At 37.4% G+C, this 26,038-nt stretch overlaps 1 protein-coding gene across 1 annotated transcript in view; it reads left to right on the forward strand.

Moving 5' to 3' along the window:
- LOC102229387 (glutamic acid-rich protein) overlaps positions 1-26,038 on the forward strand; it is a 164,989-nt gene that overhangs the window by 32,758 nt on the left and 106,193 nt on the right. The window contains exons 2-3 of the mRNA XM_023327446.1: positions 6,735-6,765; positions 21,153-21,226. The gene's annotated coding sequence lies outside the window, so the exon portion shown is untranslated. The remainder of the gene's footprint in view (positions 1-6,734; positions 6,766-21,152; positions 21,227-26,038) is intronic.

Raw genomic sequence — 26,038 nt, forward strand, 5'->3', positions numbered from 1 at the left:
TGTCACTTCCTGCTGCTTAACAAATGACTGGAACCTGCAGGGAATCAGATCTCGCAGTGAAATAATGGGGACTTTATTGAGCACTGTCTTCAGTGAGTTAGTCATACCAATTAATAAATCATTACTTAAAAAGGGCGCTTTCTTCACATTTTTAAATAATAAAAATGAATTAAAACACATCATACATTTGTCAATTGGTACTGTTTTTGCTTTTTTGTCCCTGTTAAATATTTCAGATTGTCAGGCTTTTAAATCATGTTAAGTTGACCAGGTCCAGACAGAACTAAGCAGCCAACAGACCATCACACTTCCAGCACCGTAACATTTTCTTCTCCTTTTCTGAAGTGCTGTTCATTTTGACAGATGTACTTGCAGATACACTTTTTAAAATAATCATCTTTTGTCTTGTCAGTCCACCAAATATGCATTTGAAAAACTGGGTTATCCGTGTATTTTGTGGCTAATATGAGATGGTCCTTTTGTTTTTTGGTAAGCAGTAGGTTATGGACTGTTTTTTGAATCATGAATATTGATCTTAACTTTGTAACCTTGACCTTTCGTAACCTCTTAGATGAGTGATTTATGTGCTTCTAAAGTAATTTTGTTTGCAAAGTTTTCTCCATTTGTAGAACATGCCTCCTGCTACGGCTCACTGGTCTTTCAGAGCCTTAGAAATTACTTTCAGACACTTCCCAGATAGAGCATGAATTTCTTTAGATCAGTGCATGATGTGTTAATCATAATTTTACTATTGTATCTTTGCCTGATATGAACTTTTGTTTCATGATCTGAAACATATAAGTATGACAAACAAAAAAGGAAGCAAATACTTTTTCACAGCACTGTGGCTTCCCTAATGATATACAGAAACTATCTTGTGTTGTGATGCATTCTGACTTTGTGTTGAGATGCTTAGAGGAAAGATGCTCCACTTAAAAGTGACGTGATAGATTAGGGAGGAGTCTCGGCAGCAAAATAATTTCCCTGGTGACCAATTTCCGGATACACTGTAAGCAAAGAAAATCAGCAACAAGCCGATGTGTCAGGCAAAGCCTTATGGTACGAGTGCAGGAGGACATGCTGAGTCACTTCTAATGAGCAGCCAGAGATAGAAATAATAATTTAAGCCAGGAATCGTAGGTCATGATTCCATATATGCCACTGACTGTCCTAATTAACTCCAGCCCTCATACTATACTATAACCCTCATATAGTATAAGCAAAGTTGCATAGTGGTTGTACAGGATTGATGCAAAATAAAATAAGAATAAAAAAAGTTTAGTTTTATGAGTTTTAATATAGATTTTTCTGTTGAATGGAGTTTCTGACTTTGGTTCTTTTATAGAAATTGATATGACTTATTTATTTGTCTCTAGTGGCAGAAAATCCCATCTCTTTTCAGTCATTTTCCATCATCACCTTTTTTTAAGCTTAGTCTTAAATTTTAAATACTTCATGTATACAGAATTGAAGCAGGTATCATAGCAGTAAAGCTATCTATTCACCTTTTGGCCAAATTTGGTAAAAGTTAGTGAAAGTTTTAAATATTGTTAACGTTTAGCAATTGACATCATTGAGTTGTTCCCCTTCACGCCATATTGCTTACAGAGCCTTCAAGATTGTTCAAACATTGCTGTTTTGCAGCAAATCTGCAGAACTCCATTCCTGTTGTAAAGGCAGTCTTGTCTCTTCTGTTCTTAGTAATTGGTACATAGGTTTTTGTTATTGCCACAGTATTATGTCAGGCATCCTATTCCTGTGTAAAGAATGTTATATCAGTGTCTGGTTTTGTCTAAATAGCAGTTTGCTTCACATAAACTTTCTGTCCCAGTCTTTTTGTTGAAGAATAAACAACATAAGTTTAATCAATTCACTATTTGCATGAGAAGATGCAGGTGAAAGGTATTTTTTACAAAATGATGCACGCTGTTGAGCGTGCAATCTGTAATAGTAATTTTAATCATTAGGCTCAATTGTAGCAAAAACAGAAGATAGCAGGGACACTAAATCCAAAAGTGTTTTTTGTTTATTTTTGCTGATCATGATTAGGATCTGAAGCCTGAAGTTCTTTTTACAAGGCCCACTGTGGCTGTTGCCAGATTGAATTACATGCCCCTTATTGAGTATCTACCTCGGTTTATCTTGACTGCTTGTCAACAACATCCAATCTATGTGCAATTTGGAGGTGTGTGCTTCTCTACATTTCACAGTCTTATTCCTCTGGGTGCAAAGTAGTACATGTTTCTTTGTGTAAGGGCCTAAACCATAAAACAGTTTTTATTATACATAATATTTGTAGATTGTTAAGCATTTCTCTGGACTCTGGTTGCACAACGTGAAGCGGTTTTATTTCACAGAGATAGATATTTTATTTTTAAGATTGTGGTACATAGGCTGGGTTTATGGGAATGAGAGACATTTGTTTTCTCAAATACTTTTGACTCCTACTGCATGTTTCAAAGTAATTTCAAGCTGAAGATTAGTTTATATATACTGTATATGTATATATATGAACATCTTTGGTCTTCAAAACTTTTTGTACATTTCTCTAGTTCTCTTCACTTCTACACCAGGCCCACACCAGGCCTTAAACAAAACAAGTACATGTATCAGATCGTGACAGCATCCCATTAAGTGATTACCTGATGCTTCTTCACGCCAGTAAAATCAATAGTTTTTAATGGATTAGCCAGCAGAGTAATAAAATAGATTTTAATTGATTATGCTGGTGGTTTGGCATTGCCTCAGTGTTTGATATGCCAGGAATTAGATGATGTCAGAGTAGACATTCAAGTTAAAGTGACTGACATTGTGGCTTTTCAACTGAAATAGGGTGACAGTTTTGGCAGCAAAGGCTTACTGAAGGAATTAGAAAGTGTCACTCATTTTAACTGATTGAAGTATTTATCATCCTGCTTGTTTTAATTTGATTATTCCAGGTGATCAGAAATCATAATCAAGCATTATTTGCTTTGTTCAACTTATCAGCAACTTAAAAGTTTAATTTTTTCAATTACTTAATTAATTAATTTTTTTGCTTATTTTTCCTTTTTGCTCTTTTGTCCTGCCTGCCTCTTTGCTACAGGCAGAATTTAGCACTGGAGTAGAAACAGCCTCGCTCTTCCATGCTTCATCATCTGTGGTTTGTGTCAGACCCAGACAGTCATCAGGAAAGGTCAAAGCTTTGGTAAAAGATTTAAATCAGCCCAAAGAAGAAAAAATTACCCTGACAGACTGAGGCCGAAAACTGGTAAATAAGAAAGCAAGCAGAGACTCATTCCTCATCACTTAAATCAAGGACAAACAGGGTATTGTATTTCAAAGTGAGGGCTGTGTGTGCCGTCTTAATATGATTGTATGATTATTTCAGAAAGCACACAAGGAACCCTGTTTCTATTCTCCCTCTCTTCAGATCTATTAATTGTGTTTTTCTCTCTGAAATGAGGTGATCTTGACATAGCTGCCAGCAGCAACATATTTCTAAATAAAACTTGACAGGGCTAGTGTGGAAAAACAAACTGCTGGCTCACTTTTGGCAGTGGAAGAAATTGACATATGGGGTTGTTCTTTGATACAGCTCTGAGCTGTTTTGTATTCATTCAGTTGCTTGAGCTTCTAGTGGACCGTTTACCTTTTTCTTTTTTTATATATTTATCTTCTTATTATATTAATACTCTTGCCACACCTTCTGATGAATGCAAGAACTGAAGCATGTATTCAGCTTGTTTTGAGGACAAAATAGGATATTTGAAAAAAAATGTTAGTGTTTATTAACGTACTTAAAAAGATGAATGTGAAAAAGAGATGCACACAGCAAGCCCTATGCATCATAATATATTAGCTTACAGAAGTAAAGAATAATGAAACTATTTTAAGCTATAAAGCCATGCTTGAATAATATGTTTGCTGCAAAATGCGACAAAGCATGAACTATTACTAGGTGGTTACTTTTTATAATCTTTTTGGAAAAGACATCCATAAATATTTGTTGTGTTTTTGCTCTTTAGTTTATAAAAATAGTCATAGTTTAGCATATTTTCCTGTTTTTTGTAGATGTCTCTTTTGTTTTATAGTCACTTAAGATTAGGCATTTGCTAAATCGGAGTCCTGGTCTAGTAAGTGAAAAATATCAAGGCTATATATATGCTTGGAAACTCATTAGCTATAAAGGGCAGTAAAATAACACTAGATTTCATTAATATTACATATTCTACATTATTATTATGATTGTGTCCCACTTAATTCACTCACCAGTAATGTTGCAGACGCCACATTATCTGCTTTTCTTGAAACTCTTGGGTTTTCTTTTTCCAACTTTTATCTGAAAACAATATGCTGATCCACATGGGTTCAGCATACATGGGTTTGACTAGGTTAAGAAAGCTACTGCGAAGTTCTGATGAAAAGTCACCTAATATGTGAGATTTAATTACTTTTAACATATATGTTTGTATGTCTGACTCGACTCAATTTAATACCTTGGCCCTACTGGCAAGGGTTTATATTTCCAACAGAAAGCCAAATGTACTTTATAAAACTAAAACTAGCACATGTACTTTATGTTTTGATGTCAAAAGGAGTTCTATCTAACTGTGTGCTGACAAAACTTACAAAGTTGGTCGACTTCCTCAAAATCTAATGTCTCGTGTTTCATTTGCTTTCCGTGTAAATCTGCTAGTAACAAAGCAATATTCTGGACTGGTGGTAAATCTTATGATTTAAATAGGAGCTCACAAGTCAGAATAAAACAAACATTTTTAGCCATGTCAAATCTAATTAATTCTTGCAATTTTGTGTCTCTGAAGGATAGGCACACACTGTCAACAGTGAACTGTGAACGGTTGAAATGTCATAGTCGAACATACCGACTATGGTGGTGTGGCGTAGAGTGTTAGTCCAGCTACTGCGCGTCATTGCAACTGTTTGCCAATGCTCAACTTCATCATTTTGGTGTTGCATATATAATAGTTTGATTTGAACACTGTTTCCCACCAAGCAGCTTACTGGGTATGAGTCATAAAAACTTTTCTTCATGTAGACAAACACTTGAGGACGTGAGTATGTGGGAGCCTTTATTGTTCGTAAATAGAGCATCTACTCTACTGCTATACATTGTAACCCTCCTCATTTAACTCTCGTTGTATACATAGCAGCTTAGGCAGAGATGTTAACTGTTGCTGAAAAAGGAGAACAAGCAGCATGCTTTTGGACAACTTAGTGGCTTGCCATAGAATCTCCTATTTGTTGAGGAGTGAGAGAACAATTCATTTATTCAAGTCACTTTCCAGATGTCTCCAATAAGAAAGATTATTGAATACGACGCAGAGAGACCGGAGAATGGAGCAGCCAAAATTGTCTTTCTTTACAGTGAACATTATTTTTATTTAAATTTGTACAGATTCTTAGGCTATACTGGTCTTTAATGAAAAGTAAATTGACAGAAAATAGGGTTGAGGGAAAAAGGGAATGGCCTGAGACAGGGAATCAAACCCAGGACAACCGCTTCGAGGACTGTAGCCTCTGCAGATTTTACTAACCGAGGCACCCGATGCCCTGTGATTGTCATTTAATTGTTAAAAACACTTAGTTTATTTGGAAGAACTGCTTATATTAATATGCATGACCTATAATACAGATATGCAAGCCAAGCTCACAAATAGGCCATTTTTAAAAAACTTTTTTTTTTCAAAGCACAGCTGCATAGCTTGCTTTGAAACACATTGTGGGTGTTGCTGGCATAAAATCACAGACAGTGCGTCATTAACAGGAAACGGGAGTTAAATTTAATCAGACTCTGTTAGAGATAACTTTAAGACATTGTTATTGGAAACTGAGTATCAGACTGTTCTATCCATTTTTGTGAATATGTGTTTCTGCTGTTGAGTAGTTAAATGTTCTGTTGTTGATCCAGATGTAACTGGGGTTTATGTTAGGCACTGAAAAAAATACTTGGATCACAGTTGGCAGTTAAAACTCTCAGGTTTGCTATCTTGTCTACTCGGCCTAAATAAAGAAATGTAATAAATTTATGTATAAGTTTAGGCTGTAGGCAACAGACAGAATCAGGCCTTAGTTAGATATTCGTGTGTAACATGCGCTACTGTACATGTACCTATAAATTTACATGAGTGGGTTTCACTGTTCCCCTTTGGCAAAATAAGCTAACTACTGGTGTTATAGATACTGACTATTAATAGCCTCTGTCCCAAATGAAATTTTAACAGACATCATCTTTAACACGCTGTGATCCTGACTTTTCTTCAAGTATATACAGTATTTGAACTATGTACTGTATATTATAGACTTCAGAAGACTGTTGTTTAAAAACAGCAACTGTACCTTGTGTAACTGTGTGTGCATTGTAAATGGGAGCTGCATCAGTATTCACATTATAGTTGTACATTAGCATTGCAGGGATTTATGCAATGAGTTCTGTAAATTGCTTCTCCCGGGACCAAACAGGTGAAGGCAAACAGAGGTAAACAGTCTCTATCCAAAGGTAAACGTTGTGTGTCCCACAATGCCTGCAGTTTAATGCACATGTATAATGGGCAGGTACATAGTTCATAATGTCTAAATTCCTCTGCTGCAGATTTCAAACAGAAATTATACCGTTGTGTTTGGAATTAAAGATAAACATAGTCATGGCATCTTCTTCACAATCCTATTATAAACTGAAATGTGATTATTTTTTGGTTGCATATTAATTACTACTTTGTTCTTTTTTTGCACAGGCCTTCCCATGCATTTCCACAGGCATCTATGGTAAGCTTTAAATGTTCCTCAAAATGATTTATTCTCTTTGCATGTTCTACATATATTTTTCTCACATAACTTTGCAAACACGCTTGTTTCAGTACAAATTATAGATATCATTTTAAACCAAATTTTTTAAATCATATACAGGGAAAAGCAGTGTAGAAGAAGGTTAACAAAATAAAGGCACATGGCTTTTTTCCTCTCATGGGGCCAAAGCAAATTTGCTGGAAGGCATCCCTAGAAAAGAGTAAGTGTGCTCATTGCACTTAAACAAAGTCACTTGCAAAAAGTCACAGAAGAAAACTTTACAGCTGTTGGGATAAACTGAATTAGGAGTTCTTTGTCTTAACAAAGTTGGATAGAAGAAAATTAGTTGTTGCTATTTAGTGAAATTTTTATTTCCCCTGTGGAAACGATTTTTTTCCCCTTGTCATCATGCAGTTTATTATTTGCATTGGATTAGCATACAGCTTCAATAATATCAGCAGGAGCCAAATGTTTATGGATTAATTAACATGCTAATCTTCCTTGTCTGCAACTGACAATAAGTCAACTCTATTGTAGTTGAAGTAGACAGTGACAACTTCTGTAAAATTGAGGACAAGTTTGAAATAATAATAAAAAACACAACAAGTTAGTCAGTCCAGAACAACATTTCTAAGCACAACAATGAGTAAAAAGACCCCAAAAAACCTGAAAAATTGAAGCATCTTAAATCCAATTCTTTAAAAATATATGAAGTCTCTGTTAAAAACACTGCAGTGCTAACAACAAATACGTTCATTTTCTTAAAGCTGGAATATGTTCATATTTCACCAAAGCTTGGTTTAATTTAGCAAGGCATCTTTTGCTACTGTAGCATAATGTGACGTTAAAATACAAATAATTATTGAAATCACAGTTGGCACAATTATTGATTCCTCTATCTTTTTTAAATAGATAGAGGAATCTATCTATTTATTGAAACATTCCTCATACTTTATTTATTAAGCTGATCAGAGTTTGTTAGAATTTTAGCAATTAATGAATTTCTCTGCGTTTCTCTGGGGTATAAAAGGGACGTGACACAGTCCAATTTCTTCAAGCCACTGGCAACAAGGCTGAACATTAACACAAGTTTGCCTTCCTCATACTCAGAGTGAGAAAAATAGCAAGAAGGAAAAAAATAAATAAATAAACAAACAAAAGAACTACCAAACTCACTTTGAGAATTGCTGCAAGTCTCCATGACAGTTATTGTATAATATTTATATGCCAATGGGTTGTTTGGGAGGCATGCCATGATTTTTTTTTTTTGGCCTACCATCAGAAAAAATAAGCATGCTGATTTTGCTCAAAACTAGGTAGATTTTCAGTTGAAACTGTGTCCTTTGGCCATAAACATGTGGAAAACAAATAACTTACTCAACATGGTGATGGATTTATGATGTTATGGGCCTGTTTCTTTTTAAAAACCATAGTAAAGTGTGAGGTATCATTAATATTGAAATATTAGGAGATTTTAAATAAACACTGAAGAAAGGATGACTGTTGAGCCAAATTAGGAAGTGGTTCATCTCTGGGTCATTTAACAAGACGGTGATCCAAATTATATGTCCAGAAGAGAGATTGTGCAAACAGCAATGGTCATATGCTGTTTCTGTCATGGCCTTTTTGTAAGCTTATGAAATATTAATTTGGAGCATATTTTTCCTGTAATTTTTGTGTGAGATAATGGTACTGTAAATATTTTTACAGGGAGTGGGAATGCAATAAATGTGACTGGTGCTATTTGTACTTCCAAACAATGCACTCCCTTTAATTTAAAGGACAAATTCTAATTAATAATATTAATTTATAAACGGGAACATTCAACCATGGAATTATCTATGTTGTAAAATAAAAAAAGCAATGCTTTCATATACAGATATACACATGCATTATAATTCAGTTAAATGTGCAAAACTGGAATCACTCACAAAGGTCCCCCAGTAAAGGGGCCTGGGTCCACAGACAGACTACATCTGTTTATTTTCTCCTAATAGTCATTAAAAAAGATGCAATTTCCAACCAAAGCCATCACCTTTCCTCCTTTATTAAATCGGCACTATAACTAACCAGCAGCTGTCACCGAGGGACACTGAATTACTAAACGCAGAGGAGCACTGATTACACAGCCTGACAGACTTTGGCAGTGCTCATTAAACCGGCTGAAACTTCCCTGAATGTTAATGGCTACAAAATGTTCATGCATCCTCATGCAGTGCTAAATTTTCTTATTAGTACAGACCAATGTGTGTTGGAAAACATACTTCTGAATTACCAGATGTTTATACCTATATTACCTTCAGAGTTAATACTTTCTTCAGTGTTTGGTTTTTTTATGTGTAATTTCTTTTTGTCGCACTGCACAACATACCTTTTTTTAGTTTTATTTATGAGCACATCTGAAAATGTTATTACTGAACACCTAAGGATATAATCACTTTATCTTTCTAGTTGCTTGTCTTTTTTTTGTTCTGTTTTTGTAATACAACTTTGGTGTTAGTGACAGATTCCATACATTGTACAACAGATCCTCATTAATTTTATCCAATGATGGATGTTATGAAATACCAACGAGTTGCTTACACACATTCTGCTGTGGGAACACAAAGGCTGTCCTAGAGCGTGCACGACAAAGAGAGCTGTAGTTTGCTGTGTATTCTGCTGCTGCTGACTAGGCCACAACTTATTGCTGTTTATTGTTGTACTATGTGCTGCTTCACCAGTGGGAGCCTGTCGTAGCACTCCACCAGGAGCGCCCTAACATCAAAGAATAGTGTCTGCAGAGCCAAGCATGCAGTAGTGGGGAGGAATTAAACAGCCTGTTCAATAAATAAACAGCTTAGCGCTTCCCATAACTGCATCTTCACAGAACAATACAGCTGATTAAGACTAAAGATCCTCACACAGCAGAGGGCAAATAGAGGAGGGACTTTGAAAGTAACTTGAGCATACGGCTTTGCAGCCTCTGTGATGTTGTTCTCTGACTCCTCGCTGTGCCCCCAGAGTGCTGCTGTGCTCTGAGAGAGGCCTTGCTCTCTTGTCAGGAGGTTTGACATTTTCTGTACATTTTAGATAACCTTTAAGGTCAGCTACCATTTCAGCAACATAAACAAAAGCTTTTTGGAGTGTGAGTCACATTTTCCTCATGTCTTTCCTCCTCTGTTCTTTTTTTATCTGTCTCTGTGGTATGCACATCTTTAGCTCTAAATCAAGTAACAAGTGATTTGGTTTGCCAACAATCCATTGAAATCTGCAATCATCCATTGTTTGACATTTAGAAGAAACCCTGTATATTAAATTGATGAGGCTTTGTGCTGTGTTTTTAAGAGTAAGTTCAAAGCTGTTGGAAGAAAAATAGCTTATCCAAAATGGCTGACTGTCTGTAATCGTAAGTCACATATTCTCACTAACAGCCAGTCTGTGGAAATGCGCACCTCTGATTGGACCTTTCACTTACAACGGTTCCTTTTTGCCAGATCACATTAATTTATCATTATGATATTATTGTGTGGGGGTCTCATAAGAAGAGACAAATTAAAAACTTTATTAAGGAGAATGGATATATACAATAGTACATATTAACTGTAAAGTTCAATATTAATTGACAATGTGTCACAATTTCAATATGAACCTGCTTTTTAGTGGAATAGATTGATGACCTATGTGGAACTAAAAATAGGTCTGTTTAAAAAAAATGAATCTGATCATTATTGTCTGTTTAGCTAAGCTCTCATATTACAATCTCACTTGTGATTATTAGATCAGTACCTTTTAAGGTCTTCTCTACGGTGGCCGACAGGTGCAAATGCGCAGCAAAAGAGAAAACATGCAAACAAAAAAGAAGACACCCCCGAATGAAATGCAGCAAACAAAAAGAGAGACGCAAACACCCCCGAATGAAATGCAGCAAATAAAAAGAGAGACGCAAACACCCCCGAATGAAATGCAGCAAATAAAAAGAGAGACGCAAACACCCCCGAATGAAATGCAGCAAATAAAAAGAGAGACGCAAACACCCCCGAATGAAATGCAGCAAATAAAAAGAGAGACGCAAACACCCCCGAATGAAATGCAGCAAACAAAAAGAGAGACGCAAACACCCCCGAATGAAATGCAGCAAACAAAAAGTGTTGAAAACGGAAGTGCTCCAGACCACTAGGGGGAGTCAAAGAAAATAGTATTCATTTCTATGGGACCAGATGCAAGATTCAGAGAAAGAAATTTGAAAGAAAGTAAAGGTATCTCTCTGAATCTTGCATCTGGAAAGTGTGATTATTGTGAGAAGTCTGAAACAATAGAGCATGTTATTTTAGAGTGTTGTAAGTATGAAGAAGAGAGAAGATGCATGCTGAGAGAGTGTGTAGGTATTAAAGAAAGGTTTAATTTAATAGAATTTTTGAGGAGATTTCGGGAGTAGACATATTCAAATAATTATTCGGTATCTTAAAAAAACAAAGCTATTTCATAGGATATGAGTAGAGCAAGTTGGGTGTGAATGTGTAAAGAATATCAAAGAGGGGTATATAAAGTTATAAGCAAGTTGGATAATATAAGCAGGTGTGTATGTGTGGGGGTATGTTTAATCAGGAGTTAATGGAGGGAAAAGGTAGAAAGTGAAAGTTTATAGACCATCTCGAACCACACTCCATACTGGTAAGTGGCGGTAATGCTACTGTAAGTTTGTTGCCAACCACCAATAAATACCAAGAAGAAGAAGAAGAAGAATCTTGCATCTGGTCCCATAGAAATGAATACTATTTTCTTTGACTCCCCCTAGTGGTCTGGAGCACTTCCGTTTTCAACACTTTTTGTTTGCTGCATTTCATTCGGGGGTGTTTGCGTCTCTCTTTTTATTTGCTGCATTTCATTCGGGGGTGTTTGCGTCTCTCGTTTTATTTGCTGCATTTCATTCGGGGGTGTTTGCGTCTCTCTTTTTGTTTGCTGCATTTCATTCGGGGGTGTTTGCGTCTCTCTTTTTATTTGCTGCATTTCATTCGGGGGTGTTTGCGTCTCTCTTTTTGTTTGCTGCATTTCATTCGGGGGTGTCTTCTTTTTTGTTTGCATGTTTTCTCTTTTGCTGCGCATTTGCACCTGTCGGCCACCGTACTTCTCTCTTGGACGACCATCTTTCTAAGGAGAAACACAAACTGAACCGTAGGATCACTGATGATCAAAACTTACCTGATTGAATCATTTAAGGATTGACTACTCTTTCCAGATTTGGTTGTCTGGCACAATATCCTTTGGCCGACCACACAACTGTTGCCCAGAAACCTGACCATTTCTTAAGCTGAGAGAGACAGAGGTGAAGAACTGTTTACAAAAACAGTCAGAGATGTAAAATATTCTGTGAACGTGAGCCTTGCTACCAGGAAAAGTAATTGATTGCTAAGTTCATCCTCCTTCTAGGCTCTTAAACCACTAATGTCATCTTCCTTAGTGTTGGAATTGAACACCTTCAGAATTCGCTACAGGCTTTCTCAGTTTCTCTTCCGTTGTTGCTCTCAATGTCACTTTTGTCTCGAGGCAAATTCACCCTGTCCTCTTTATCACACAGCAGTCTGGCCTTTGATTGGTAAAAATCTGTATATTAGCCATACATGGTAATTGGACTTAAGTTATTTACATACACCATGTTTGTGGTTATATTCACCATCAAACCGCTTTGCAATAGAGTCACATTGACCCAATTGCACTCATAAATATTCACGCATTCATACACTAATATGTAGATCAGTAGGTAATTTGGGTTTAATTGCCTTACCCGGGGGACACATTGACATGTAGCTGGATGGAGATGAAATCAAACCCACAGCCATTCAATTGAAAGAGGAGGATTCTTATTATTGAGCCACACTCCAAGAAAACGTGTGCAATTTTTCTAAATTAAAATTTATAAATACTGTATTAATCCCCTTAAAATTACAGTAATCAAAATCTGATACCCACAAATTTCACAGTCCAGCTAAATTCACGTCTGTTCAGTTTAAGTCTGCTTGCTATAATAATGGCTTGCTTCATAAGCATTGTTGAAATCACTGCTTAGTTGCTGTTAATATTAAACATCATGGATTGGATGTTTCTTCATTCCTTATTTCAACTTCCAAAGTTAGCAACCCTGCTGTCCTAGTTCTAGACTTGAATTGCAGCTGGAAGGCAAATTCATTTCCCCCCTTGTTGTGACAGAGAGAAATTAGGAACAAGTTATTCAAGGCCTTTGTGTGATGAGGAAAAACAGATTTGTCAGGAAAGCTAATGCTAATTGACACTCTCCAACACGCCTCCATCTTCCAAAGGACTCCATCTCCACTGACAGATGACGGCAGTACAGGGAGTTTGGGTTATAGTAAGGGAGCGCAGGTTGTACCTCAGACGCTTGGAAAGAAAAATGAGGGCTCACACTGCGCTGACAGTCCAATCCCTCAGTCCGGCCCATTAGCCACAACAGAATTTCTGCACAGATAGTGTGTCGGAGGTACCACCCATAAACAAACTGGTGCCCACCGTGGGCCACGAGGTCACCCAGCATGATAGAGGTTATTAAGTGCTGCTTCTGTTTGGACATCAATCACAGGTGTGCAAGTCGGGTTTAAATGGATTATTCCTTCCAAGGAGAAGACACCTCTCAATGTCTCCCTGCAAAAGAGCCAAGGGTCCAACTACCTCGACTTAGAGAGGTCACTTTCTCTTTTAGTGTCTCGTTCTTTTCTGTCCTTCGTCTAACGCATTCTCGTGACTATTTTTTTTTCCTTTACCCCTTTGTTTTTTCACATAAACTAGAAGCACAGTCATATCCACTTGTATAAAGTTCTATTTTAGGATCCAGCATAGACCAGTAGTTTCCAAAACGGTAGAGGAAAAAGAAAAAAATCTTGACGCTATCACCATGACCTCAGAAAGATAGGAAAAAATTTGCCAAGATCATTTTTTGTTAACAATTTATGTTGATTTTACTTCCTCTTACATCATTTATTGTTTTGTCAAAAAAGTAAAAAGAACAAAACAACATGGACTATTTTCTTTTGTTTTTAAAAAACACTCAAGTAATAACAGCACTCCCCTCAGACAATAGAAATAAAGTTAATTGCTCTATAATGGATGCAACAAATTGTCCAATTCTGCACTTTGCAATTATATTGAGAACATGGGAGCACATTTCAACTACACTTTAAAAGTTCAGTGTAGCTCTGGTTAAAATTAAATCCAGTTTTGGTACAGATGTCATTAGTGAGTTGCTCATGTGACTTTATCATGGTTTGTTAGCTCAGTGCTCTCCACACTAAGCATTGGAAGGAATTACTGGCATAGAAAAATGTTTTTTACAAGTTGTTTTGTAATGCTCAGTAGAAACTTGGAGATCTATTTCTTGCAAGGTGAGTCCAAAGCTAACTACCTACACTTAACCATATCAATTAGGCTGTCCTAGTAAATATATAAAGAAAAAAGCTTCATTTCAAATTTAAGTTGACTGTGTTGCTATAACACTGATTGAGAAACTTTTTTTTTCCTTGCATTTTCTTTGATTTTGAAAATATAAAGCAATACATTTGCATGCAAAGATTGCACAGTTTAACTTGTACCAGTTTTCATAAAGTAAAAGCAGTGAGAAGCGCTAATGATAATGAATGGTTTATTATGACACTTATGTTCCTAGATTGTACTTATTATAGAAAGTTAGATAAACCTACTGTAGAAATCTTAGCCTTGCAAGGATCACATCGGACACTAAAAGAGCATTTTCCAGCAGCCTTGTAATGACTCGTACACTTCAGGAGACGTCTGTTCAGATTAATGTTTGCATGGAGCTGACGATTGACGGGTAGGATGTGAACGCAAGGACATGAAGATTACGTGTACTGTTTGCCTGACAGATACCCTCTCAAGCATGCATTTATAACCCTATCAAAATAATCAGAGGTGCTCAGCGCAGCAGAGCTGCCACTCTACTTTGGACAAATATTTCCCTGTTTATGGCTAACCTTCCACCTTTGGTGCATCTGTCTCCGTGACGGATCTGAAGATTGTTGACAAAGGAGTTTCAGCACTGGCTGGTGCCTGTGGGAGATACGTGGTTGTAATCCACCCAAGCTCTACCGGTATGTCCACAGTGCTCCTCTGTCCAGATCAAAGGTGTTTCACAGCAAAGATTTTTTTTTTTCCTTTCGCCAGCATCATGCTCTGGCTTTCTTCATCCTTGTCTAGGATTAGGAGGGTGGCAGATATTCATGGCACCTTATCTCTTAACGTTGATGGCTTGCTGCTTGCTAGCCAGAGATGGCTTGGGAAAATGTACCCCTTCTCTTAAAGCCTAGGATTTACTATACGGAGCTTAGTCCAGCTGGGTTTGGGAATTTCAAGCGTCGGAGCAATATGCGGTATCTGCGGGCAGCAGAGTGGTAACAGGAACTTTGTAGCCCATTTAATAGAGTCACACAGCTTGCATTGTACTAAACACTTACTTTGCTCCAACATTGTCATGGATGATAAGCCAAATGTAAAAGTACTGAGTAATCTCAGGTCAATAAATGCAGGCTTCTGCAAAGAGTGGTTTGTGCTTAACTCCTGCAGATCACACAGAGTTGAGAATGTTTTGAAAAAGTAAATTAGGGAGGTTCAGTTTTAGCATTTAGGACATTCTAGCCTTCACCTTTATGGAATATTTCCAAAGAAGGTCATAAACTGTTTTGCCACGGAGGCTACGTTTCCATCTTTCCACCTCTTTTTCTGCTTCTCTTCCTCATTCAGCAGTCTCCCATCTCTCTTTGTCTCTGTAACCTTCTGTGGGCTTCAAAGTCGGTCACGGCCCTGCTGTCGTGTTGCACTGCTGGTGTAAGAGCTGCTCCGGGCAGTTTGACACCCACGCTTCGGCGTATGGAGTCCTGGGGCGCTACTCCGTCCTCCACCCCGGGTCACCTCACCTCTCCTCTGGGCCCTGACGGGGTGACAACCCTACTTCCCAGCGTGCTTTCCACATGAACACGCAGCTCTGCTTCCCTCAACTAGAGCAGCCCGCAAAAGTGCTGCCTTCACTTACTGATTTCTCCTTCTCGTTCAAACTACCATCAGTTAATCTGTGTTGTATTGTATCACACCTTAAATGGTTCATTCTGCCCTTCTGTCAGGACCTGGATTTTCAAAAGAGAGACTCGTCCTAAAATTGTCTTGAGGTTGTATTATGCATCTTACTGAAGACATATTCATTTACATTTAAAATAATTTATGAAAAATAACTGAGATATTTACATGATGCTGTGCTTGATTTTTGTGTTGTGACGCCATCAATTCACTCAGTCTGAAGACAAAAACTTTAAGCTCTTTAAACACTGTTTCTTGTTTTATATTTGTATAATTTAAGACTTTCTTTTCTGAGTCACTAATGGCAGGAAGGAAGATTTAATAAGCATGTTTAAACATAGAAGATTGGACAGAGATGTTTCTTTTTTGTTTTGAAAAACGTGTTTTAAATTAAAATTTTATATCTCTTTAACAGGAGTAAGACAAGATTATCTGCCTTATAAAACAACATTGAACCACACTACTTTAAATATATTTAATTAGCATTTAAATGTATTCCAAAACTAGCTAAAAGGACCTAATGGCGCATTGGGAGTAGCTGCCTTCTACCTGTATGATATCAAATACCATGAATTTAAGTTGGCATTTACATCTGTTTTAGCTTTTTTCAGTCTCCTATGCAAACATTCTCACAAAGTGCCTTCATAAAACATGGCACGTGCCATTAGATCCTTTTTCTCCGGATGCTGCTCTCTGCTGGGTGATAAAGTAGAGAAGACTTCAGCTGAAATAACACTGCACCACCTGAGCCCTCATCAGGGGCGCTGCACTGCACATTTCCCATCAGTGCACCTCACTAAGACAAATCTCTCCGAGCCAGCCATATTCCCAGCATAGTAGAGAGGCGAGCCAAATCGAGCAGAGACCCTGGAGGGCCCACCATCACTGTGGCTAATGCTAGCGCCTCACCACCTGACAGATTGGCTTCTCCTAAACGCCGCACACAGGAAACCCTAGAAAGGAGGTGGTTGAGGGCAAGAGATGTAAGAGCAGCACAGAATTTGTGCATTTTGTGTGCACTTCAGCATATAAAGGACTCGGCTCACTCAATCCTGTGCTGCACATCTTTCAGAAAGTGGATTGTGTCAGCAGTGCTGCTGGTGGTGACTGGACTCGGAAGCCCAGGAGTGGTGCTAGAGGTTGAGTTTTAAAGTACTTTATTGTATCCGTTCCTCTCAGTTTAAATATACTTAGCCAAGCTCAGAGAGGCAAAGAGAGAGGAGAGGAGAGTAAAGTTTAAAGTAGCATGATGAGAGAAAGCTGCTGATCCACTCAAATTGGTGCTGTTAACTTTGTAACTTTGAGTTCCTCTGCCATGCCACTTGCAGCTCAACTGATACTTCTTTTCCTGCCAGATCTCATTTTATCATGTCTTTTCTGATCTTTGGTGTGAAGGTATTGGTTTAATAATTTTCTTTTTTTAAAATTAGGCCTCTGCTTCACTTCTTTCAATCCATTTTCCGTCCAGCTCTGCTATGATTAATAGGTGTAGTTATCAAATCAATACAGAATTTATAGAAACTGCTCTGAACGGATTGAATGCTCTTTGTACCTTTAGCTCATTTATGGTGATGTGGAGGAACTATTATTATGTTTTATTCTCCATTTTGCAAGAAGTTTACCAGCCCTTGTTCAGACTCAGGGGACAGAGGTAGATACTTAATTCTTTATTTACATTTTTTGTTCATTTGTTTATGTGCTTCTGACACTTCTTGTGTCTGTGCTAACTGAACAGCTGGTCCCATCTCCCCAAAACTACTTTCCTCAGCTTTCCTGTCTGCTGCACATCTGTTTGCCTATGTTACTTGATGTGCAAGTTGGGTGTCGGTACACCTGCACAGGTGTGGGAACAGCTTCTTAAAAGGAAGCATCAGCAGGAAAAAAAATTATGCATCTAAAAAGGTTAAGTGTGCTTGAGATGTAGGAGAAGTCAGGTGACTAGAAGATTTTGGCATTCTGGATTAGCTTCTGAGCGTATGGCTCTTGGGGGTTCCTGTTAAAGGACAGGAGCCGTGAACAGACTTTCCACTGTCTGCAGATGCTGCAGAACAGAGCTGTAGGAGCAGGCTGGCAGTCACTGCTGGCTGGTATGCAGCTCACATCTTGCCTCACCCTGAGTTTGAACGGGAACTTGGCGAGGGCTTGGCAGTATCTCAGCCCCCTCTACTCTCATCAGTGTAACTCGGCCACTCCTGTCAAGCTCAGAAAGAGGAGGAGAAAAACAGAGAAAAGGGGAGAGGCATCAACAGCAGTCACACAGGTGAAGATCTGTGTGACTGCATGAATCTGCATATGTTGTTTATTGACTATTTAAGCAGGTGCTTATGAGAATTTTGGTAATAGTTACTGAGCGACTCTGACAGGAGGAGTCACAGATAAACAAAAAAAATCAATAACTGTTCAGGTTAAGTCTTTACATCCTTTCAGTTTTCTTTACATCTGTATGAAAGGACAGGTTGATGTTCTTGTAAAGCTGTTTCATGGGTCACACACTGATGTCAATGACTGAACAAAATAAAAGAAAAAGTCTACATTTGAAAATATGACCCGTGTGCTAACTAACAAGGTACAACTGTGACCAGGCCATTGGATCAGTTGATGCTGGTTGAAATTGAGGTGTTAACCTTTGTTGTCAGACTGTCTGCTACAACCTGTAGTTCTTTATGGGATTGAGGGTTTTAAATAGAGTCTTAAATCCTGTACTGGGTCACAGCGACTGAAGAAACATGCCATGCTTGTTTGTTGGCATCACATTTTGCACTGGACATATGTTGCTAACAGGATACTTGTAGGACAGCCGCTAACTACCTTATGGAATACAGCCGAAACTTAAAATATTTATTAAAAAACACAAGCAGCAGCATTAAGTCATGAATTTGCAATCTTGTATTGATGACAAAATAGTCAGAACTTTCAATATTGTTGTCTTAATGATTCCTAATGGGGTAAAGGTTTGGACTCATATAGAAATGTCTTCAGCTACTTGAGATCCACTTTTTTCTACTTTGAACTTAATGATTTCTGGCATTGTCATCTCATAATATGTCTGGAAATAAAATACATGTATACATGAATACATGAAAAATGTGATCATTCTGTATTTTTGTGTAGACAGCTGACCTAATTTTTTTGGACTTCTAACGGTGCTGAACATGACCTGACCTACTGAAGCAACCTTAAGTTATAAAACTGCCCCCACAAGCTTGAATGATGGGCTCAAGGCATCATGCATCACTTCCTCCACCTAGGTTCTTACCCCAATACACCCAATGCTGCTGGATCAGAGTTAATATAAAGTCATCCAAATGTAATACCTTTTTCCATAATTTAGGAGTTCAGTTATTATTCCTTATGGAAAACTTAAATTTTGCTTTTTGACTATAAGCTTGATGTCAAGAAATTTTCTTCAGACCAGGCACTACACAGAGTTAAATTGTTACAAAATGGAATAAAAATTTGGGTGTTGTCTGATCACTATTTTCTCTCCATCCTTCCCCTGGCAAGATGATTGTTAATCACTGTCTTTTCACATTTTTATTCAAGTATTGTACAATTCTTTACTATACTTTTGTAGTTTAAGTGTTTTCTTTATCCCCATCTTTGATGTCCATCAATAATCTGACACATCTGGGATCATAATGAGAGGCTGGTGAAGTTGAAATCACTGAATGCAGAAATATAATATTAAACTCAGTTTAGTTATATAGCTTCTCAAAACACTTTATAAGGTATTCACTTCCAGTTCATATCTGAGTAAATGTAACAGTTTAGTCAGAAATGCACTGAGGTTCACATGCAGTTCAGTCAAATTATGTTATTTAATCCCAAATAGGAAATACAAATTAAGAAAATTCTGCAGATTCTATCAATTTAACTATGCAGGAATTTCTTATCCTGAGCAAACATGGGGTGACACTGGGAGAAAAATATTATCCTTTAACTGTGAGAAACCTCCAGAGTGGCCAGCTGTCATGAATGACTTGGAGCTAAGAGAAAAGGAAGCAGAGTCTAAATGAATGCTCCAAGAGCACTTTTTACGGGTAAGAGTATTTATCTACTGGCACCAACAGATCTGTCATTAGGGTACTTTCTGAGGAAGTAAAAATTAGTACTCATTGTTCATTGCACCAATGTCAGTGGCTACATCTGTGAGACACCCACCTAAATGAAAAATCCACTGGGAGAATAGAAAGTAAAACAAACATGGTATACATATTTATTGGTAGCTGGAGCTTTCCACAAGGAGTAGCTTCTATGAAAAAAAAAAACAGATTAATGGCTCAATGGCTGTGTCCAGGAAACACAGTTATATACAGAATCACTAGACCAGCAGAACTTACTATGGAAAAAACTAAGAGCACAAAGCTGGAAGCTGGATGGCTCATTCCATGAAAGAGAGACAGTTAAACATATATAACCAGAAGAACCTTCCACAGACTGGAGAAGAATAGTAATTGGAAAGTTATTATTCTCTGTAGTAATTTTCCAGTGGGAAGCATTAAGGTTTTTGTAAAGGTGATATACATATTTTTTATTTGGCCAGGTAGTGTGTAGTTTACTTTAAAATTGGGACAACTGAGGAACTTCTCGGTAGCAATTTATCAGCTCTTTTGGTTCTGGCATATTTACTCTACCATAGTAGTAAAGCAGCCCCAGAGGATTTTTAAGTCAATATCTCGCTGTTGGAGTTAGGTCCTGTGAAGTTATCTACACTGGCAGTAAGTGATCTACAGATTAGTATCCAGCAGTCTTCCTTTTCCTGGTCTAATTAGAAAATAATCAAGGAACAGTTTTTCTTTAGAGTGTTAACAAACTGTTACGGTTCCTCTGCTGACACAACTGTTAAAATGATGGTTTGCTGTATTGTGCCTAGACTCCAGGTTCATGTTGGCAAGCTGATAAAACAAAGGAATGGTGTGTATGATCACACATCAAAGTGTAATTTCCCCATAAAGATAAAACATTAATCAGTTCTGCTTGAGGTGGTAATGAGTAAGGGTGCGATTGTGTGCGTGTAGCTTGTATCCACACTTTGAAGACCCTGTAATATTGTCTGTCTGTGTTTTCACATCACCCTGCATCTGGCAGCACTCGTCAACAGCAGTTGATCAGACAGTTGGTCTCGTCTCACTGATACGAGCAGGTTGCTTTTCATTGATTCAGGAGGAATTCTGCTGCTACCTGTGGAGATATCAGTTTTCTTTGTTTGCTTGCCTGTCTGATTTTTTATCTCTCATTTGACATCTGCATGCTGAATACAGCCGCTGTTTACACTGTTTTTGTCTCCTCAGGCTATCCCAATGAGCCTGCAGCGGACATCGCTCTGGGCACAGTAAAGAAGTGGATCGAAGAAAACTCTGATAAGGTATGACACATTGCAGGGTAAAAAGTAAATACCAGCTTAGAAGAAGTTATTGCCCTATTCCTATTTCACTTTCCTTAATTTTTGAATATAAATGATTGGTCCACAGCTGAATCACACAACCTCATTTGCTATGCATCTGTGTATATGACAGACGTCTTACCCACCTGGCAATTTGAGGTCTGCATGCATATCAAATCAAAAGCCAGTCTGAGAGTAATCAGGCTTAAATGGTCTGTTGACTGTTGAATTGGTCTTTGCTATTAAACTCAGAATTACATAACTCATCAGCAGTAATAATCTTATTTACAAGGCTTTGCAACAGGATTTAAACCCCATTTATGTTTTCACATGTCACAGCAAAACCATGAACTCCAATGTATTTTATTGAAATTTGATCGGTTAGACACAATAAAGCTAAATTTGTAAATTACTGGAGTAATAGGACATTTTCACATCGCAGGTTAAACATTTCTCTGTGAAATGTTGGGATATGATTTTATCACCTTACTCTTCTTTAAACTTTTTTATAACTTTATCCCTGACATATCTGGTATGTTCCTGAGATTAAACTGGGATAAAACAGAAACTATGATCATTGCTCCTGACAGTCACAGTTCTGATATCAAGCAGAACCTGGGTGTATGTGGGCTTTGACTTTCTTGCCAAGCCTCGGAAACCTTGGTGTGATTTTCAACTCTAACTCTGAGATTCATTTTTTTTTAAATATCAAAAACAGCTACTTTCAGTTAAGGAATATCTCCAAACCATGATTCTTCATGTCAAAAACTGAGATGGAGGTGATTATTCATGCATTTATCTCTTCTCCAGTGAAGCACCATAACAGTCTTTTTACCTGCTTAAAAAAAGTAGTGAACAGTGATTAGTGAGCACAGAACTCTGCTCCAAGGCTTTTAAACAAAACAAGAAAGAGACTTGCACAGTGTAGCCCCAGCTTACATTTCTGACCTTAAAAGTACTCCATAACACATCCCAAAACCTTAGATCAGCTAGTCACAGGTGACAGGTTTTTTTTTTTTTAAAGCTGTAGCTCCCAAGTTGGGGAACACGTTGCCACCTTCTTTACGCTGCATTGATTTGCTCCATTCTTTGAAAAAGCAACTAAAGAAACTTTTATTTAGCAAAGATTTTTTTAGCAAGTACTAGACTGCAGATTTTTTGTTTCATGTTTTTATTTTGTCACATTTTTTGTCTGTGTGTGCCATTTATATTTTAACTTGTGAAGGTTTTTTGCCTTTTATCGTATGCTATATACTGTACATAAAATTTACTTATTTACTAATATCTCTGGGGGCATTGAATACAAATGTATGTGCTCCAGTTGTAAGATTTTTATTGCTAAAAAAAAGAATGTATAATTTTCTTTCATTTCCTACTAATGTTCTATGCAGGATTCCAATTGAATACATTGAAGTTTGTGGTTGTGACTTAACAAAATGTGAAAATACAACAGCTTTAAATATAGTGTGTGGCATTATCTCTATCTATGCATTTGAAGCCTTGGTTCTTAAACGGTTCAGCCGTAGTATAGTTGTGTTTGCTAGAAAATAAATTGTGCAGTTATCATACTGCCTTGGCCGTGATGTCAGATTAGATCTGATTATCAAGAGAAAATGCTGTACTGTTAACATTGCATTTACCACAGTGCCAACACTTTTATATTTTATTATCTTGCAACATGTTTAGCACTAATTTACAGGGTTACACTTCAAGAGAAACCAATCTAAAGCTGGAAATAAATGCTATACAAACTGGTAGGAGTTTGAGACTTTTTCATCAGTATGTATTCTGGCTGTCAAATGGAGTTTAACAGGTTGAACAGCAATCATACATTTTTGTTTTATGATGCCAGAGCTTTGTCGAGTTGTCATGAGGCACTTTGAGTCTTTATGGAACATTTATCAGTCTGTGTGAGTGAGTGATGGTAACCTTTGGGGGTCATCTCTATTTACCGAAGAACTGTTTATATCTATCTGTCACAGCGGATTGAGGTGTTTTATAAAGCTTACAATTTGATGTGCTGCAGCATCCCTCAGCTGGGGTTATGAATGCTGTGAACAGGCAGCCAAATGATACAGAGTTGGTAGATTACTTTGCAGTTGATGAGCTGTTTGCCGCACTTGTTCTCTGCCAGATGATTCCTGTAACATGCAGTTGTGGAATCCATCAGCTCTCTGGCATCAAGTGTGTTTCATACAGCTTATTGCTGGCTGTAAATAAAAAGGTAATGTGGGAAGCTGACGTTTGTTGCTGTGTTGTTCCACATCTAAGATTGCCACTTGATCAAAGGACACAATATTGTATTGCTTTGACTTATGTGTATCTCTGCTTTGGGCAAAACATTTTACAATTCAAGTGGTGAGCGGGGTCTGCAGAGACCTGCCCAAACACGGTTTGTTAAAACTGTCTGGTTACACATGGTGAATACTTAACTCTAAGTAGACCAAGTAAGCTTTTAACAAGATCAGAGAGAATAAAGTGATGTACTTTACCCAGAAGTGCAGCAATATTTTTCCTACACTGGATCAAATCACAGAGCAACATGAGTTACATCAGGAGTCATTGCTCCCATTTCCCCTTCATGCATTATTGCACAATGCTTTACAATTCCTGTTACATCCCAGGCCTTTTTTTCCCTAAGGAATGTTTTAAAAAAAACGATTCCTTGTAGTAAATTTGAACTAAATGTATTTATATTAGTCTTCATAAAGTAAAATCAGTCCCATAATGTGTAAAAATGTGTCTGAAGAATAAGGAAGACTTATTTCAAATAAAAGGAAACTTCTTAGAATCTAGAATTTGCATAGAGTTAAAGAAAATATAATCAACACTTTATTCTAATAAAATGGAAATATGGACAAAAGGATAAAATTAGTAATCAAGTTTAGTATCATCAAATATTAGTGTTTTGATTGCTCAAAATACTTTTGTCTGAGTAAAAGTCAAATCTGCTATCAAACTGTTTCTTATCTTGCTGTGTAAAGGCATTTTAAAAACCTGCAATGTAGGACTGAGTGTGAGGTTGGAACATACAGTATTTTATGTTTTTGAAAAATGTGTGCCACTTTTGATGTTCTCCTAGTTTAAATAGTGCATGTATGTTGAGCTCAGAGGTGTGGAGTTCAGTGTTCTGCCCCTCAGGACTGAGTATGTTACTTGTGAGTATGTTTTTTCTGTTTTTAAGGATCAACTGTCTATCTTTTTAATGCTCCAAAGTGTTCAGATAAATATTACGTGAACTCATCAGAAAACAGGTTAAGCCATCAGTTCACTTTTAGTTTCAGGCCTCCTGATGTGATTTGATCTTCATTAGTGCAAATTAAAAGTTATCTGGCATAATGTAAAGTTTAATGTTGAAACATTGTTGTGATTTTTGAGTTGCAGTTATGTCAATGGTGGAATTCAAGTTTTAAAACTTAACTTTTAAGTAAAAGGAAATCTTAGGAAAAACAATTTAGTGTATGTGTGATCAATCATCTTTTATTGCACAGGACAACAGCAATATTAAACAGAATTAAGCACCTTACTTGATCCGGATCAATAAGTAACTTGGCAGATAGGCAGACCTCACTCAGTCTCTTTGATTGGCTGATTGGGAATCTGTTTGGGACAGTTAAAGCGTTACTCTTGCAATTGTGGGATCCAACAATGGTGGTCTGTCTGGCACAGGTGCATATTGGATTTTTGGATCCCCACTTAGATCAAATAGTGCACATAAAAAAACTGGCTCGGCATAGTTGAAGGAGTCTTCACAGTGGAAACAGGAAAAATGAACAAAGCCTTTCAGGACCTTCACTCAAAAATGGATGAAGGCATGGTGTGGACACAGAAATTTTACAAAAAAGTCTAACTTTGGCTGAAGTTAGGACAGCACGGTTGGTAGTCAGGGTGAGTAATTTTTTTCTGACTTTCCAGATCAGTAAATGGTGGACTACAATTCATTCCTCCTCTTTGGGAGGGTAATACAGTTAGGGTACATGAGGCAGTAAATGAATAAGTGGTTGTCTTTTTTTTTCTCCCCTCCAGGGGGTCTTTTGTGGGCTCTAGTGTCCCTTATATGAAAGTAGGCTGACAGGAAAGGGGGGAAGACATGCGGCAAATATCGCAGGGGTCCGGGAATCGAACCTGCGATGGCCGCGTCGAGGACTCAAGGCCTTGAAACGTGGGTTGCGCTATCCCCTACGCCACCACAGCACACCCGAATAAGTGTTTGTCTTGTTTTTTTTTTTATTATTTTAAGAATAAAAATTCACATTCACTGAAAACCAAACTCAAGGTTCAACACAATCATTGACAATTAAATGTATATCTAAGTTATTTAATTATTTTTTTTTTCAATTTGCAGCTTGAAAGAAGAACTCTATTATAATTTGACAAGCTTTCAGACAACTTTTTTAGCATAACTATCAAGGTCACATCTTCTTCATGTTCTTAAGACTTTGGGATGCTTGGAATGGAATTAGAAGTGATCTGGAAAAAACACAGTTGGGTGTTTTAAGTATTTGCAGTAGTTATGTTTCTTTTCCCTTGGAAGGAAGAGGCTGAATTAAAGCTGATTTCAGATTGATAAACAATCAAATTGCAAAATGCCATCATTGGTAGTTGTGCAAGCGAGCTGCATCCACAATATCAAGATGACAACCACAGATATATTTAGAAATACAATTTATCACAGCAGCATTTTGTCGATTGACACAACTAGAGTCAGTGTGATTGATAACTGATGCAATTCTATTTCAGGCAGCATGTCATGAAAAATTATGAGATGACATCTGTTTACTGCATAGAGCAATC

This window comes from Xiphophorus maculatus, chromosome 22, assembly GCF_002775205.1.
Source record: "Xiphophorus maculatus strain JP 163 A chromosome 22, X_maculatus-5.0-male, whole genome shotgun sequence".
Classification (NCBI taxonomy): Eukaryota; Metazoa; Chordata; class Actinopteri; order Cyprinodontiformes; family Poeciliidae; genus Xiphophorus; species Xiphophorus maculatus.